The sequence below is a fragment of the Lagopus leucura genome, unplaced genomic scaffold (assembly GCF_019238085.1).
Source record: "Lagopus leucura isolate 7727_CA_CO unplaced genomic scaffold, USGS_WTPT01 Super-Scaffold_73, whole genome shotgun sequence".
Taxonomy (NCBI): domain Eukaryota; kingdom Metazoa; phylum Chordata; class Aves; order Galliformes; family Phasianidae; genus Lagopus; species Lagopus leucura.
Window position 1 is genome coordinate 58,182,369 of NW_024962252.1, and position 17,918 is coordinate 58,200,286.

The 17,918-nt window shown below is 41.9% G+C and overlaps 1 long non-coding RNA gene across 1 annotated transcript; it reads left to right on the forward strand.

The window, feature by feature from the left end:
* The first annotated feature begins 5,431 nt into the window (after positions 1-5,431).
* On the forward strand, positions 5,432-14,464 carry LOC122174873. The gene is made up of 3 exons (XR_006177247.1): positions 5,432-5,443; positions 9,301-9,382; positions 14,388-14,464. It is a non-coding gene; the product is annotated as an uncharacterized LOC122174873 (long non-coding RNA).
* The last annotated feature ends 3,454 nt before the right edge of the window (positions 14,465-17,918 follow it).

Here is a 17,918-nt window from a genome sequence, read left to right on the forward strand (position 1 = left end):
GGAAGTGCTGGGGTTAATGAAAAACAGCCTGCTTGGAAACTTAATTCTAATGTTAATGATTAAAGAAAACAGAAGATAAAGCATTCGTTCCAAGCCAAAAACACAGTTCAGAGCAAGCAAAAATTAAAACAGGAATAATTTATTCCCCACAGCATTGCAGAGGAAGAATAATATAGAATAAACACTATGCAATGAGAAGCTCTAGATTCTGTTTGTCAGTAGCAATGGGAATTGTACACATTGATAATAGAAGCGGCCTCTGAATGCGTCAGCCTGTAAGTGGGTCTCCGCGCTAGCCACAGTAAGCTGGTGGCAGCCCTGGGGTGAGGATGAGGATTCCCAGCACCAGACTCAGGTGGCTGTGATGTGGCATGGAGGCTGCCACCAGCAACGTAGACCAGAGCTGTTTGGGGACTCACTAAGAAATTACAATAGTATGACACATTTAATCTGCCAGGGAAACAACTGACCAACACCTGTTAGAGCCATGGTACGCCTCGCAGCCTGACATCCTTCTAAGGCACCAGCGATTCCGTGAAGCTGATAGAGCAAAGCTGGTTTTTACCTTCTGAGATACTGACACCTTTGTTACTTCTCCAGAGCAGCTCAGATGCAGAGAAAGCAAAAACTGCACAAGATAAAGCCTGCATGTTTTTTTCAAGACTGGTGTTGTTATCTATGGCTACATATCTCACACTGATCTAAGGATATCTGACTTAAAGCTTCTTGGGTTATCCTGTCAATACTATAATTCTTTTGCAAGAGAACAAAGTTAATCACTTTTGCTTCAAAATTATAAAAGCAGAAATAAACACATAGCGAAGAAGGGATCCACCCTGAAGTCTGTTCCCCTAGTATGTGCTAAAAATATTTGGGTGGCTCTTGCTGCAGCCCCATGGAGTAAAATCATTATATGCTCTTGACTTTGATGTAATAAATTTAGTATCATCTGCATGTTATGATAGTTTCATACCCCAGTTGACATAAACCACTATAAAACCTTGTATCTGAACTCAGATCAAAAGAGATTATGCACTAGCTCAGACAGATGCTTTTTATTCAGTCCTTTCAGAAAAGCCAGGAATTTCAACTGCAAGCTTTCTTGGGATTTTTTGCAGTTAACTGGTCATCCACTGAGCAGCGTGCATCTTTCCAGAGGTTGTTGCAGACCTTACGAGAGCCAGAAGAAAACTCATTTTCCGTAGCTCATTTTTTCCTAGGGAGTCTTGCATTCCAAGGGTTTAATAGTCTGAATTCTATATACGAAATCCCATCTTCTAAATGTGTTTCCCATGAGAGATTTTTTTTTTTTTTTTTTTTTTTTTTTGCTACCATAAATACTTTAAAGCAGTCATTACTGTAAGAAAAACACTATGAGAGGAGAAGCATTAAAATGGACAATAGAAGGATGAGGTAATGGTGTCATAGTTTCCCAAAGGCTGAGATATTCAAGAAGCCTACACAAATAAGTCATTCATTTAATAAAGAGGGTTCATTTGAGCAAAGTACCAGTGTTTTGCTGGAACCTGAAAATCCCAACCTCTAGTGACCACCAGCTGCTCTTGACTCAACTCTTCACAAGGTGTGATGCTCTCACACCAGAAAAACCATCTGGAAAACAGGCATGGTGTTTCTGACAATACTGATAATTGCCACAATTTCTGACAATACCAGCAATCATGGGAGGAGTTCACCATGACCACAAGCAGCAAGTATCCTTTATCATAATCCCAGCACATGGAATTACTTAGATCAAAATCAGATCTTTGACCTTCTCTTCTCCATACCTGTAGGGCTGGGACTGAGCACTGGGACTCTGAAATCTTTTTTAAATTGACTTCTGCTCCTAAATCACTGCCCTTTTTTAAAAGCCTGCTACCCAAGATGTCAGTCGCTACTGGAAGTGTTAGTGAAGATGTGCCAGCAAAGAACTGCTGAATGTAAACAAATCAGTGTCTTGCCTGTCACCTTCACCAGGCACACACAGCAGATAACCTGCTTTCCATCTCCTGCAAAACTGGTGAAGTGACAGAGCATGGGTGAGACAAATAGGAAGAACAGGTGTATCATTTGGCTTTTGCAGTGTTACTCTCATCTGTCCTGATCCAAATGCACTGCTATGGCAAGTCTGCAGGTGAAGCTCAGTGAGATTTCTGTGTGATCCACAAGTAGCAGAAGGCTCTTCTGTTTCCACCTCAGTCACCTCAGTCTCCTCGGCTGTACCAAGGCAATCACATAGTCCTGAAAGACTCTTACAGACATGTCCCTAGTGGGAAGAGCCATGTAAAAGGTGAATGGAACTTGGACTTGGCTATGATTCAACCATTCCTTACATGCAGACAAGGGCACTGAAATGTGCAGAAGAGCATCCCTGCCTAAAACATACTTTTTTGCACTCAGCAACAAGTTAGAGATCAGTCCAGATGTACAATGTCATCTTTTGTTACCATCCATAAATCTTCAGCTTTCCATACTCCCAGCCAAATCTATGATACTCTGGATCAACCTTTGGTAGAGGAAGAATGGGAGACACCTTATTATTTCATAGGCAGTAACCTGCAGGTTGCCACAAAGGATAGTAGACATTGTTTATCTGAATCTATAAAACTCATAAGTCTTATCATGTGTGTCAGAACATACCTTCACTGAAGCTCTGTTACATTGGCTGTAAGAAAAATAACTCTGCCCTGAAGGGACAGCACTTGCAAATTTTGTGACACTAGTGGAACTTCTCCATTTCTTCATGTAAAAAAAAGGTTGCTGAAGAACTGAGTCTTTAGCTCTGCTAAAATCATCAATGAGCAAGTATCTATCATGTCCAGTTAAGCATGATAGGAAGGGAATTGTCAGCCTTGAATTTTAATGTAAATGAAATGGGCTGATTTCATGTAAATGCAACGGTGTAGAGCAGGATGGAATAATTCATGTACGAGAAAAAAGAGATGTGTCCACAAGTAAGTAACTTGTATTTATGTATTTCAGTCTTACAGGACATTGTAAAATCAAGAGCAGTTGACCATTATGTTAAAACATAACACTCAGAAACACATTATTCTCTCTCACAGTGCATTAACTCAGATTGAGTAGAGAATTAAAAGAAATCTATAGCTTTTAATGTAAGTGCAAAAATGGTGAGGTGGGAGACCTTAAGCACTCCCAAACAAATGTGATGACATCTTACGGAGTTCCTAGCATAAAGAATCCACCCCACTGAAGGCACTGTCCCAGGAGGAGGCAGGCAGTTGTAATTTGGGGCACAGTTTGGACCCACAGTCTCTGGCATTCCATAAATGCCTTTGTGCAGAAAAACAAAAACAAAAACAAAAAAAACAGGCATTTTCAGAATTTAAATTGGTGTCAGAGCCATGCATAACTCCATCTCTGCTGCCTGTGGCCCCCTGCCAAGTGCAGAAGTAGTATCTTTGGAGGATCTGAAGGAAACCAGCCAAGGAGACCTGCTTAATCTCCTTCTTTGTATATTCATCACAGAAACCTCTCCAGGAAATGCCTGGGCTCCCAAGCCTTCCATCATGTACACAGCTCCTAGCAGCTTTCTGAGGTCCTTCTTGTCTTGCTCTCAGGCACTCTACATGCAAGATATTACAAGACTCCACATTCTGTATAATTCAGAAATGGCCTAGGTCCTAGCTTATTGTTATATTAAAATGACCAATAGGACAGCCCTTTGTTTTCCAATCTGGAAGGATGTGATACCTCCTGTGAATCTTTGTCAGCCTGGGAAGAGGCCAAGAAACCTGCAAAGCAGAGCTGCTAACTCTGCTTCTGCCCTTTGTGTCACAGGTGCTCATTAAGCCATCCCAGGAGCTGCTTTCCCAGATAAACTGTCAAATCTTTCCTTGTAGTCTCAGTCCCGGCTTGTCCAGAGGCAATTTCATTTCTAGCACTCAAGGCTGTTGTGTGCAAGGCATCACAAGAGATGGAGGGGCTGCAGGCACAGGGAGTTTCTCCTCCCTGTGGTGCAGCCAGGACTGTGGGCACTGGGGCAGGAGCATGCAGGAGCTGCCTCTGCTGGCAGCATCTTTGTCTCCCCTAGGGAAAAAGCAGTGGAAGGGGATCCTTGGGTGAGCAGTGCAGTCTGAACCACAGATGTTTTAATCAGGAAGGATTAGTCAAGTCCTGTGCTTTCTCGAGGCTACAACATTTTTGATGTGAGAAAGCACAGAGGAGCCAAGTTCCTTGTAACCCTATACTGGAAAGCAATGGTGATAGGATTTTGAAAGGATACCAGTGAGAGATGAGTCCATCAAGTCCACAGTAGCTGCTGCTACCTTTCTATGCTTATTAGAGCTCATTAAAGTATTAAATGGAGTGATCCAATAAAAATTTTCTAGCCTTGCAGGTGCTCAAACTAAATTCTTCACTCAGATTCTGTGTACACCCAGAGCACACTGTTTCTCCTTTCCACAGCTGACAGACAAGTATAATAGCCTTGGAGGGCTCATTGTAAAGATCAGCTCAACAGGTCATGTATAAATCATTCTTCCATATAAATATCTCATAGGATTCTAAGATCACTATATATTAAAATATGGATGGTATCCTTAGCCAAGAATGAATCCCAAGAAGCTTTATGGGCTTTGTGTGTGCTTAAGAAATAATGAATTCCCAGGGAAAAGAGCACGGCTTTTTATTGTGTGTAATATTGAAAGTGCATCTATGATTACATAAAACCAGAAAATGCAAACTGGCATTTGACTTATGAGGACAGGAGCTCCCACTGGATCACAGTTTTGGCCCTGGCATCGCTCAGGCTGACATTCACGAAGATGATTTGAAGGAAACATTTGCTCATATCAGCATGAGAGAAAACCATGTTTTGAACACCTGTGGAGACAAAGACACTTCCAGACCAGCAAAAATGAGAGCCTGAAGGAAGAATCATATAGCACGGTGTAAGACTTGTAATTGGTACAAGTTCAGTGTGGGGACCCGTGGTCAGTGCCCCACCTGTCTGCTTTGGTATCCTGCACTGGTGACTTTTGGACATCTACTAAGAGTCTGGAGTTTGCTAAAAGCAGTTGTGAAATCCAGGAGATAGTTGTGAGCACAGGGTCAATGTCAATGAATGTCAAGAGTGGGGCGGGAGGAACAAGTATCTTGTCTACAAGCCCAATCCCTGCTGCTAGTCCTGTGGGGCTGAGCTCACCCACCGCTTCCATGCCTTCACTCTCCAGCTAAACAAATTTGGTTTTACTGTCCTCTCATTCACAATACATGACAAAGATGCTGTAGTGGAAGTGCCAAGTTATGGCCTGAAGCAGTGATTGAGCACCTGGTGGGAAGGCAGGGCCAAACCAGAGGAGCTCAGCTGCATGCAATGCACCTAAATGGAGTCAGGATCCACCCCTTCCCAGATCTCATTTAAGGGTTGGCAGTGGAGAGAGAATCTTGGAGATTCTTATCTACCAGAGGCCTTCTAATGGTAAGTAGTTTTTCTTCCTTTGTTTCTGTATTTATGGCTTGCCCAATTGTGTTTGTTTTCACTTGTTGCAGCTTAGGATTGTGCTACCCTGCTACTATAGTACTTTCCATTGCGGCATTACAGATGTCATAAATAGTACTTGAGCTTGAATGTGTACTTGTTTAAGAAGCTGATGAAGAATCCCTCATGCCACTTAAGGGCTGCTGATGTTATGTTTTGCGTGGCTGCCAACAGCATAAATGGCATCTGCATAAAAGAAACTTGACTTTGCAGAAGGAGTTGCTGCCAGAAAACTTCTCCAAGCACTGTCTAGCTTATTCTGTACCCTCTCATTTGACTGTTATCCTTACTAGGCACATGCAGTAGATAACCTGTTTTCCATCTTCTGCAGAACTGACAAAGTTATAGGAGCATAAGTAAGATAAATAGAGCAGGTGTATCATTTGACTTTGCTGTGTTACTCACATCTATTCTGAGCTGGACTCTCATCCAGGTGACAGGATGTGCATGTGAGCCAAGAGAGCTGTTCTTTGGTATAGATTGGTATCAAGATGTCAAGTGAATTAGCAAAATTGCATTCCTTTTGTATCTTCTTTTTTTTTTTTTCCCTCCCATTCTTTTTTCTTAAAGTAAGTGCAGAAATCTATAGTGCACATTCAGACTTAACAGGAAAGGGATGTGAGGGTTTTGTCTGTTTGCCTTCTGGAAAGCTGTGCTAAATCTTATTTTATTTTTTTTCAGTAGAGTGAAGGAAAAGATCATTCTCTATTTCCCTGTATGAATGTGGCATAGACAACTGAATCTTCAATGTTAATGTGTATCAGTCTTTCTTCCCCTGGTAGCAAGGATGGAACAGGAGCTATCTCTGTTATGTGATAAGACTCACTCTAGCTCCCTGCTGCAGCAAAGACATGCAGACATGCTGTGACCCACCAGCATCCCCATGGATGTTGGCGAATTCCTGCTTAGCCCTCCAGGTGCCCTCTGAGCCTTCTCAAAGATACCTGGGCTTTTCTGCTGATGTGGGTGGAGTTGGTCCTTGTTAGCTCTGAGCTTGCATTATGTAGCTCAGCAGCGATTATGGCTACTAGTGTGTATCAAGTATTTTTACTAGCCTATTTTTTGGAGGAAGAGCTACAAGACCGTGCCATCATGCATGTGGTGTGAGGCTATTCAGAGTTCAGGGAGTGCAATATGAACGTCTTGTTATGGGTGGATGGGGAATAGGAGAAAGACTGTGTCTCTTGGAGCCATTACCAGATAAAAATCAAGGTAAGTGTAACTCCCAGTGTAAGGCATATGCATGAGCATGAATTGGTGAGGAGCAAGATGCTGAAGCTGTTTGGTTTTCTGCACATGTTCTGCTGCAGTAACCTCTTCCCCTGTACCTCACCCCTTGTCTCATCTTGTTTCAGTGGATTTCCAAAGACATGTTTTTGGTAAACATGCTGTTTAAGATCCAGATCATGGTATCTATTACTGTGTAGGCTGTTTCTGTAAGTGACTCTTTGGTAGCGCATCTGACATTCTCTCAGCCGCAAGAGCTGGAGCTCTGTTATTTCTTACTTAGAATGTTTATGTGAACATCAAACTTACTGCCTTGTGCTCTATTTCAGAAGTATAAATAAATACTACTAATCAATATCAAGCACAGAGCAATGCTCAGCTTGTTAAGGTGTTATACAAACACATAACAAAATGATTTTCTAACTACTTTCAAGTTCTTTCTTCTCTTTTGCTTTGATCATGAACAAGAACATTCAGTGTGTAAGGGAACAACAACAATGTATCGTAAGATTTTGTTTTAAGAGTTGTTTTCTTTGATTTGTTAGCGGTTGTGGGCATAATTTTGAATGAAACAACAGCAGGAATTGCTGCGTTAGGTCAGAGCAGGTTGCTGAGCTTGTCCTTGTCTCTGCCTCACCATCACAGACCTGGAGCAACTATAAGGTTGTCTAGGTAAATGCCTGCTTAGTTGTCTTTGAATATCTGTGTGGTAATGGCCGCTCATGCAAGTGTTACTGCACGTTCAATCTGTCTTTTATGTCTACTGCACCATGTCTCAGAAACCAATTCTGGAGAAGCTCAGATTCCAGCCCTAGCAACTGGCAATTACTCCCAACCTGTCTGAATGCAGCAAAGCCAGAGTTCAACCTAGTTGGTTTTATCTATGCTGCACATCACACTGACATGATGGTGGCATGTGAAGCTCTAAGAGGAATGTAGTCATGCTACTTATTTATGTAGGTGCTATGAAAAATACAGTTAGCCAGCTTTCCTTTCTTCCATCCATGCCAAGCCCAGATGGTCAGGGAAACGAAATAAAGCTTCACTTTATTACAAACAAACAAAAACAAAAAAACAGCACCTCATCCATGAGTATAGAGATGCAAGTGTGCCTTTCTGTCTGTGTGCCCATTAGTGACTCTTTAGAGCAAAAGACTAGCTCTTCTCCTTAGTTTTCCATTACATTCCCAAAGTTAATAGAGCTGTTTCAAGATGACAGTACTGTTCCCTCTTCCTAAATACCAAGAAAATCTGATACTTGCTGTAATTATTTATTAAAAAAATCTTTCCACTTACCTTCAGTTATGAGTAATACTTAAACATATTGTAAGATGATCAGTGTAGTCACCTGAGACAAAATGCTTCTTTCTGTGATAATTCTGCGTGCTGCTGGAGCTGATAGGGCTCAACACAGATGTTTTCTTTTTTTTTTTTTTTTTAAAGTGAGCACTGTTGGAGGACAGTGTAGAAGCATTCAGGTGCAAAATGTCTCTCATGTGGAAACTCTCAGAAGAGTGGATGGCTCAAAGGACAGAGGTAGTCATGGATCTAGATCTCTCACATCCTGGAGGCTGGGGAAATGTGGGTGTCCACTGCTGCCTTCCTGGGTGTTTTACTTTAAGCTGTTTGTTTTTCTTCTAAGTGTCTGAAATAAACCATTTCATCTGGAGTCAGAAGGAATGCTTATTGAGTAGAATTAGCTTGTTCTGCTTCACTGAGAGAGAAACAAAACATTTCCTTTTTACTCTAATTCACTTCAGAATCAACTCCTTTTTTTTCCCCTTTCATCTGTCTGCTTAAATTAGGAGATTTGATACAACTATGTGAAGAACAAAAAGCATAGCCATATCATTCACAACAAACAGCTCAAGTGCAAGAGGACTTACCACGTTTTTCTTTCTAGGTCTGCACACCTGGTTAACTGAAAAATCCTCTCCAAAAAGCTTGATACAGGGTCTGAGTTCCTGTGGGTTTGGTAGAAGCTTTCAATTGTTTCCCAAGGCTAAGGTGGCTATGATGCTTGCAGCAACAGGAGCAAATGGCTTGACTGAGGCAATCCCCATTGATTGTTCAAACCTTTGCAGTTAGGAAGCTAGTGCAGCTCCAAGGGAAGGGAAAGGAGCTGGTTTTCTGTGGGGTCAGCGATTGGTCTTCCTCATGATTCACCACACAGCAGTACACTACCTGGGTAACGTCCTGGCAAATGAGCACCTGGCCCAACCTTCCACCTTGTCACCTGACGGCTGGTGGCAAAACTGGCAAAGGGTGCCTGGCTTCAGCCCCTGAGAGGAACATCATGCACTTGTGACTACCACTGAAAGTGAGCCACTGGAAAATCTTGTCTTGGATCAGAAACTCTGGCTATGCATTTACAAAGCATTATCTCAGCTATTCCAGCAGTGACAATCCTGGCACTTTGTTGTGGCTGTCCAACACAGTCCAGCACGTGCTTGACTTGTGGTATGTTAGAGCTCAGCTCCTTATTGCAGCAAAGACCTTCTGAATTATCCTGATGATGATGTCAGCACCATCCTTTCCTTTATTTTTTTTTTTATTTTTTCTCTCCCTAGCCCTGAAGCAAGGCAGCATCTGGAGAATGGACAGCTGAGGCAGCTGGAGGCAGGAGACCATGTCTATACCACAGCTGCAGAGGTAAGTGACATGTTAAGCCAACAAGGATAGATAGCTGAGTCTAAAGGTCTTGCTCGTGACCTTACATCGTACACTTGTCCTTATCAAGATGTGACTTTGGGGCAGGAGATGACATTGTGCAGGATGGGATGACTATAACATTGCTTGGCTGAAAGACCTGTAGAGCTTACTAGTCAGATTCAGACTATATAAGTGAGCAGATACACTTGGTCACACAGAAATCATCTGCATGCATAAAATAGATACATAAGCATAGCCATACATGTGCATATATAGAGAAGATCCATCTCCTCATGAGGGCAAATCTGCCACTGAGTAGTCCTTATTCTTAAAGCGCTTGTCTCCCATGGGATGCTGTTTAAGGGTAAGCATGTGAAGACTTTGGCATGGATTGTATTATCTGTTAAGAGGGTGAACATTATTTTTCCAGGCTGTAGGTTGAGGTAGCTGGCTGGTTTTCCTCCTTCAGAAAGAGAATACTGAAATATTCAGAGGCTTCATATAAAGTATAAACATGCCAATTCTGCTGACTTCTGAAGTCATTACCATAGCATCAGCCTGAAAACACATTTGTCCAGAAATGAATTTTTCCCTAATGAAATAAACAGAAATATCTGTAAGAAGTGTTGTGCCTTTGCCTCCTGTAGAAGGGCTGCTCAGAGAGCCCAGCAAAGGCAGGAGTCTGATGTGTCCTTTGAAGAGGACAAGTGCAAGACCTGGCCAAAAGCTGCTAGCTGTTTGGGTTTACTTTCAAGGAGCATAAACCTGCCAGATGTTTTTTTTTTTTTAAAAAAAAAAAAAAAAAAAGCAGCAACATCCTGGGAGCAATGGCTTTAGTCCAGATTTTCCCTTCTCTTTGCTCTTAGCTCCACTGTGTCACACTAACAGCTTTTGCCTCTTCCTGCAAGCTGCCATCATGCTCAGTGGGTAGGCGGTGGCAGCCAGCTTCTTGATTTAAACAACAGGCAAAGGATTCCAGCTGTGCTCCTGATTGCTCACTGACCTCAGTTTTTCTGATTAAATTATCCATTCCCTGCAGCTAACCAACCAGTTAGAATGCTTTCCCTCATTTCATGTTTTCTCTATGAGCCAGGGAAGACTTTGTTGTTGGTAACAATGGAACATAACAAATTCATGTTCTGTCTTAGGTAAGTCAGGATTTTACCGACCAGTTGTCAGGGATGTTTTTAATCTGTTTTGATGCTGATGTTTCAAATATGTTAAAAGGTGGGAACAAAAACTACTTTAAAAACCATCATTAATGTGATATCTGCAGATGATGGGTAGAGACATGAAAACATCATTGTTGTCGCTGCAGCATACATCTCTAAAGAGATAAGGTGGTAGAGGAAAAGCTGAAAAAATGTTGCTGAGAACCAATGCATGCCCTGTGAGATTTTACTAGAAAGGGCCTCAAAAAGCCCTCAGTAGGCAGTGCAATAAATGCAGAAGGCAATAGAGAACATACTTGAGGAGCAGCAGACGTGCAATGAAGGCGTATGTTGAATGCAGTTAAACTGTAAGATGGACACTGTTGAAAAGCCAGTGATTTGAATGTAACAGGTGCACTTTATTCTGAGCGGAGACAGGTGGGGCAGGCTTCTAATAGGGCTTCAGAGTTCTGTATCATGATTTCTTGATGCTCAGGCTGATGTTTCAGAGTTCACACTTTAGCAGCTGAAATGTGCAAGTAAAAAAGTCTCATTTCAACATCTGGGAAAATATTGGGAACTCATGCTGGAAAAACACCTGTAAGACAATGAAATTGTTTGTCACAGCCAGCATGAGTTCTAAAGGGGAAGGTCCAGTTTAACAAACTTAATCTCCCTTTATGACAAGGTTACCCAAGTTGACCAATGGAAGCCAGTTGATATTAAATTTTTGGATTTCAGCAGTGTTTTCAAAGCTTTTCTCACAGTATTCTTTTGGACAAAATGTCTGGTATACAACTAGGCAAAAACATAACAGGATAGGTGAATAACTGTCTGATGGGCCATGGTCTAAGGGTCACAGTGAATGGCATTACATCAGGGTGGTGGCTAGTTGCTAGCGATGTTCTTCAGGGCTTCATTTCAGGGCCAGTTCTTTTCAACATTTTCATCAATGACTGGAATACAGGACTCTAAAGTATAGTAAGTTTGCAGGTGAACCTAAATAGTGAGGAGCTGTTGACTCCCTGTAGGATAGAGAACTTTACAAAGAGATTTTGACAAACTCTAGGGCTTGGGTAGTCGCCAACAGCATGAAGTTTAACAAGAGCAACTGCCAGATTCTGAAGCTTCCTCAAGGGAGCAGAGGGGCAGTGCTGAGTGCTGCTGTCTGTGACAGCAACAGGGCCCAAGGGAATGGCATGGAGCTGTGTCAGGGGAGGGGTAGCTGGAGGTTAGGGTGGTGGGCATGATCCCAAGCTGCCAGAGTTCAAGGAGCTTTTGGACGATGTTCTCAGACACAGGGTCTGAATTTTGGGTGGTCCTGTGTGGGTCTCTTTCAACTCAGGATATTCTATGATTCTGGCACTGACTTATAAACAAGTTCATCGTACAACTGACACACATTTGTGTTCAAATGTTTTATTTAATTTAAAGTTCACTTTTTTCCCTAAACATATATTAATTTGTGACCGCTTTTAAAGTTCTGTAATAAAAATCTTAACCACATTCATAAGTTCAGTGCCTGCCTAAACTTCTAGCCAGGCTTCAGACAACCCAATAAAAAATGTTATTGGCCAAATGTTAATGATGAAATGTATTCTGTTAATGGAGAACATTTCAGAAAAAGCAGGTCCTGTTCACTACATTGCAAGGAGAAAGCCCTGGAAGTCCTGTTGCTTTTTGACATCCCATTACCACTGTGTCTCTGGAGAGGACATCATCTGTGCACAAGTGCCACGTTTTCAGCACTAGATCTAAGAAACCTCATAGGCTTTTTTGAGACGCTTATGCTTTGAAGCAACAGAAATAAATTTTTTTTGGCAAGCATTCTATCCAAAATGTGTAGATAATTCCTATACAGTTAAAATGAAGCATAAAATTGTACTGTACCAAGAGGAAAACTAGTAAAACAGATCTTGCTGAGCAGGAGCCAAGCTAAATGAGTCTAACACTCTTCAGGAACCTGCCCTACTTCAGCTCCTGTTGCCCAAACCATAGAGCAGTGATAGGCTTGCCAAAACCCTTAGTGCTTATACTGATAGCCTGGTGATCCCCTGTGGCTCCATCCTTTCAGATGGTAGCCAGAACCGTTGGCTTTTCTATCATAGGGGCTGGGGCTGCCCCCATCATGCAGTTAGTGCCTGTAGAACACCACATTTATACATTGATAGGCTCATACTCTTTTATTTCCAAAATCCCTCATGTACATTTTTCAGCCAGTTTCTTTGCTTGATTATTGTCTTTCCAGGTCTTCTTATCCCTTCAAATAAAAAAGAAACTTTAAAAATTAAAAAAAATGAAAAATGAAATAAAGGCTTAAAGAAGAGGTTGCTGTAGAATTTAACTTTTAAGATGAAGAGTGTGAGGTCTGAAGTCACCTTTCCAGATGTTTCCATCGTTGTAAAGTGAATGAGGGACTCGGACCTGTTGCACAGCTGCAGCTCTGCTGAGGCCTGACTTACCTGCAGCTGCACTTTGTCTTTGCAGTGATTGCCATTAATCTGAACCGTGTGCCTGCTGCCATCTTCTAGCAGCCACATATTTTCCACATATTTCTTAGTCATTGCAGTGCTTTGTTCCGATGTCTTTGAGAAAACATCTGCCCTGAGGATTCCCCTTTTTATAACCTCTTTAAAAAATGTCACCATCTGCTCTTTCTTAAAATCTCTTCCTTGATCCCATCACCAGTGCCTGGCCCCTCAGTGACCTCCCATTTCTTAGCAAGAAAATTGGGGAGGGATGTTCATTTGTTTGCTTTGCGTATTACAGCATTCTGTGTTATGTTATGATCAAGTGGCTTGCTCAGCCTATGGCACAGAAGCACCTCTGTGCTTTAGAAGAGATGCCTCTTCGGACTGCTGAAGGCCCTCTGTTTCTTGACGTGTACAGTGTCAGAAAGCAGACCCCTGCCCTGTATCTCCCTGCACCAGCCCAGCTTCGGGATTATGGTCATTAGGTTCTTGCAGCCTAACAAATCATTTTACCCTCTGTGCTAAAGCCCATTGGCAGTGAACACCCAGATAAAGCTGCCCCTGGACTTCCACTGGTTGCTCCTCTACTTGGTCAGCTTGCTTCCTTCTTTAATTCCTTTTCTGCTAGGTACATAGCACACACTTTTTGCTGCTCTTTTTGAGTGAAACCTTCTTACGTGCTGTCTCCATTTATTCTGCTTTTTTTTTTCAGCTTTATTTTCAAAGCCAAAAGTGTACTTTTTCAGCAATAATAAGTTCCTCTTCCTCTACTGCCTTTTCCAATCCAGATTCTCAACATGCCTTTGCTCCCTAAAGCCTTCACAAGATTCTTAAGATTTCTTTCCCCTTCTGTGCGACACATCTCCAGAGAAATCTCTATTTCTGCCAGAGACTCCGACACTGATGACATTTTATTTGATTTTCTTAATGCTCCCTTACAGCTCCCTTTCCTTATATCTGCCTTGATATCCAGCATTCCTTAAACAAAAATGTCATTTCAGGTTTTCTCATATGGATGAGAAATATGATTGCCCGACAGCAAAGGCATTGTTTAGTTTAGTTTTGTTTTCCATAGGATCATAGAATATCCCAAGCTGGAAGGGATATTCCATGGGGATCACAGAGCCCTGACAATAGGGATGGTTTTTTGCTTCCAAGCAGATTATTTGAAAAATAATTTGGGTTTCAAATAAGGGTCTGAGCAACAGAAATTTGTATATTGTCAGATCCAGCTGAGTGGAAAGCAGAACTGAAGTAGTTGTAAGTAAAGGTAAACTTTCTCTGGTACTTGACACAGAGGTAGTAATTCAAGCCAGCATGCTGATAATGCAATATATATGCCTCAAAAATTATTTTGTAATTGATTTTATTTCTCTCCTTCAGGTTAAGCAGCTTTCTACTGATTGCCAATCATGGCTTTGAACATGAAGAGAATCTTTGACAGGAACGGTATTCCCTTGGGGTCTGTATTGAGGCCAGCCCTGTTCAACATCTTTGCTGATGATCTGGACAAAGGGATTGAGTGCATCCTCGGTTAGTTTGCAGATGGTACCAAGCTGGAAGGAGGTAATGATCAGTACTAGATTTTGTGCTGCTCATCTTCTTGGGGCAGGGACCATCTGTTTGATTTTGCATACAGCACAGAGCTGCTGTAGCCATTGCACTGGGCATTTTGGCTAATTCTGCAGGCACAGGACCACATATATGCACTGGGTGGCAATCCGCCTTGCGCTGCTGTTGGTTCTGGGCAGCTCACATCAGTTCACAGCAGCCTTGAGGGTGTAACTGCAGGTTGCATACATCTGTAAATACATCATCTAACCCCTAGGAGAACATACATCTATACCTACATCCAAGAGGGATTCTTGGAGGAAAATAACTTATGAGAGCTATCTTGCTGTCCTTCTAGCTCGACTTTAATGAAAGTTCTGCCTCTGGGATCCTCAGCTCATGGTTGAACAAAGCTGGAGCCGTCTGTGCAGCTACTTTTACCATCAGAGGAGCAGATGCTGTTTCAATGCAGCATCCTAGAAGGCCACAGGAGGCTGAAAATGGAATCTGTATGATAAAAATAAGAAATCAGTCTTTCTTTTTCTTTCTTTCTTCTGCCTCTCTCCCCTCATTTGTCTCCAATCTATTAAAATACTTGTGAATCTTCCTGGAGATTTACCGGCATTAATTCCAGCAGGACAAACCCTCATCATTTTTCTCTATTATGTTAAACTTAACACCACTGCCGTCATCACTAACAGGTTAAACAGAGCTAAATACATCATCTTATTGTGAACTACATACAATTTGGCCTTTGTTTTTCTTCTGTGGGCAGTGATATCTGCTTTCTACTCTGAATTTGTCATTAGTAAACTAGAACTTACCCGGTGAGAGCTGTTAAGTGCTTGTATAAAGCAATCAGTCAGAAAACATTACCAAAGAATGTCAGCAGGTGGGTCCCAGAGATATTACAGAGAGTTACAACCATTTCTAAAACAGAGGTGAAAATTGCAGTTCTCACCACTGTTCACTGCACAATCTGGCTTCTAAAAATGCTGGCAAACAGAAATTCAGCACTGCCAACTGCAATTGTATCATGAGTTGATGATACTAAGTATTGAATGAAGTCCCCACTCCTGCAAGCATCTGGATTAGATGAAGATCTCAACTTTCATTTTGTATAAAAGCCCCGTGAGTCTAAAACACGTGATTAGAAAAGTCGGACCAAGCATGAGTGTCATTTCACCCAGTTTTACTGTCTGCAATTTAGACATCTGCTCTGAGCCGTTAGGTCACCTGTCCTAACAGTGGGGAGAGTGACAAATCGAGGTGGCTGCGTGCCCCTGTCAGCACTCCAGCATCACATCTCCTACCACCAGGTGGTTGCGGGTGCTGGCTGTGCAACAGAACACATCAGCTACCTGGCTAAAAGCTGAGGGCTATGAAAGTAGTAAAGCTGATCCCACTGGTGCCAGGTGATATAAAAGCAGACGACTACACACAGTTACATGGCAGATTTCACTTAGCCTTTGTGCCATGTCAATAGTGGGGCTGGAGTAGGTGACATTTGAAGAGTTCCTCCATCTTCGGTCTAGAGATATCATGACACCCTCACTCCAAAGGCAGTGGATTTCCAGTGGGTGGTTACATACACCCTATCCAGAGAAGATATTCCAGAGAACTATCCACACCACGCTCCTAAAGCAATGATGGGAGTTGGCGGAGAGTCTTCACTTGGAGAGGCAAGAATTGTGCCCAAGTGTGGGTACATGCTCTGTTTTGGATTTTAGTACCCCCCTATAGATTACACTTTCTTATAGCAGCTGTGAAATGTCATAATGCTTCAAAAGATCCCTTCAAAAAATAAAATAAAATGGTGGTAGTTTTTTTGTATCCAAGGTTTTTGAGTATCCAAGATCCTCTCCTCTCTTAGATCTTGGAAGAGAGGAGCAGCTGCTGTGAATGAAGGATGCCAGATGGGAAAATAACCACACAGAAATATGGTGTGAAACACTGCAATAGGAGTACTGGCTCTTTGGGTACATGGGGACCTCAGGAGGCAGACATAGCTGCAGACCAGGTGTATCAAAAGCCTGTCATATATTATATCTGTAATTACTAAATGTTTAACTCAGGTCATTTGCCTCATCTTATTACAAATAAATAAATAAATAAAATAAAAAAAAAGTATGCAAGAAGACTGGGTAGTTCTCCAGGTCTCACTGCTGACTGCAGTAAAAGAGCAAAGAAAACATCTAATTCTGTTCATGTCATGAGGAACCCAGCATTTTCCACCTCAATTGCTGGACACAAGATACTGCAGGTATAAAAGTCTGTTTGGGTTCAAGACGTAACTCTGTAAGTTTGTAAACCATAAACACACCAAGAGCTAATACAAATACAAAAAATGCACTCCTTTCTGGCTCAGGCAGAAGCTGCTGGAGAATGAGAAGCATCCCTTTGCATCCAGTATCAGCAATGGCAGGGCAAAGCTATCCCAGAGGGATGAATTTCTGTCCTGACCCGCTTGGTAGCTCTTATATTCTTGTAGATTCATTTTGTAGCAAGTTTGGTCAATGGAGTTATTTGTTATTTATCAATTTGTTGTCTTACCACTCATTGCTTTTTTCTTCTTTTCTTCTTTTCTTCTTTTTTAATCATCTGTGTGTCTTCTGTATGTAAAGCAGCATTCACTTACAGGAAAACACACTGACCAAGCTAACAAGCTCAGGTTGCACAAAATCACCAACACCTGAAAGGAGAGGGAAGTGAGGTGTAACGGACAAACAGGTTGCTCTCCGGTCTCAGGGGATCTCCCAGCATCAGTGGCCATTGATCATTAAGCATAGCCATTGCCCAAGGAACAAACACTTCACAGTTCATTGCAGCAGAGACAGAGGAACAAGAAATTAAGGACTGATTGAGCCTGAGGGAACAAAGGGGGGTGAAGTGGAGTATGTTTTTTAAATTTTGTTCTTGTTAATAAACTATCCAAATCTATTTTAACTGGCAATTATTAACAGAAAAAAAAATAAAAATCCCCAATTCAATGCTGGCTTGCTCCTGACAGTAATAGGTAAATTGCCACCTTTGAGGAGGTAGAGTTGTCTCTTCCCTGGAAAGGCTGCTTGGAGGAAGAGGAAGCCTTCAAGGCATCCAGGCCCAAGTAGAATGAGTGCTTTGCTCCACTGTGTGAAGGAGAGCAATCTTAAGCTAGGATGTTTGACAGTTTTAGAATACAAGTATAAATAGGAATTATATTCAATGCATACTTCACACCTTGCAGTGACAGAATGTGCTCAGAATTATTCTTTCCACTTGTTAGTCCCTGCTTCCAACAGAATGATTTAACTTTTCACATGATTCAGAGCTTTTACCTTGTAGGGTTTATTTTACATCCACATGCTTGCAGAGATGAGTAAG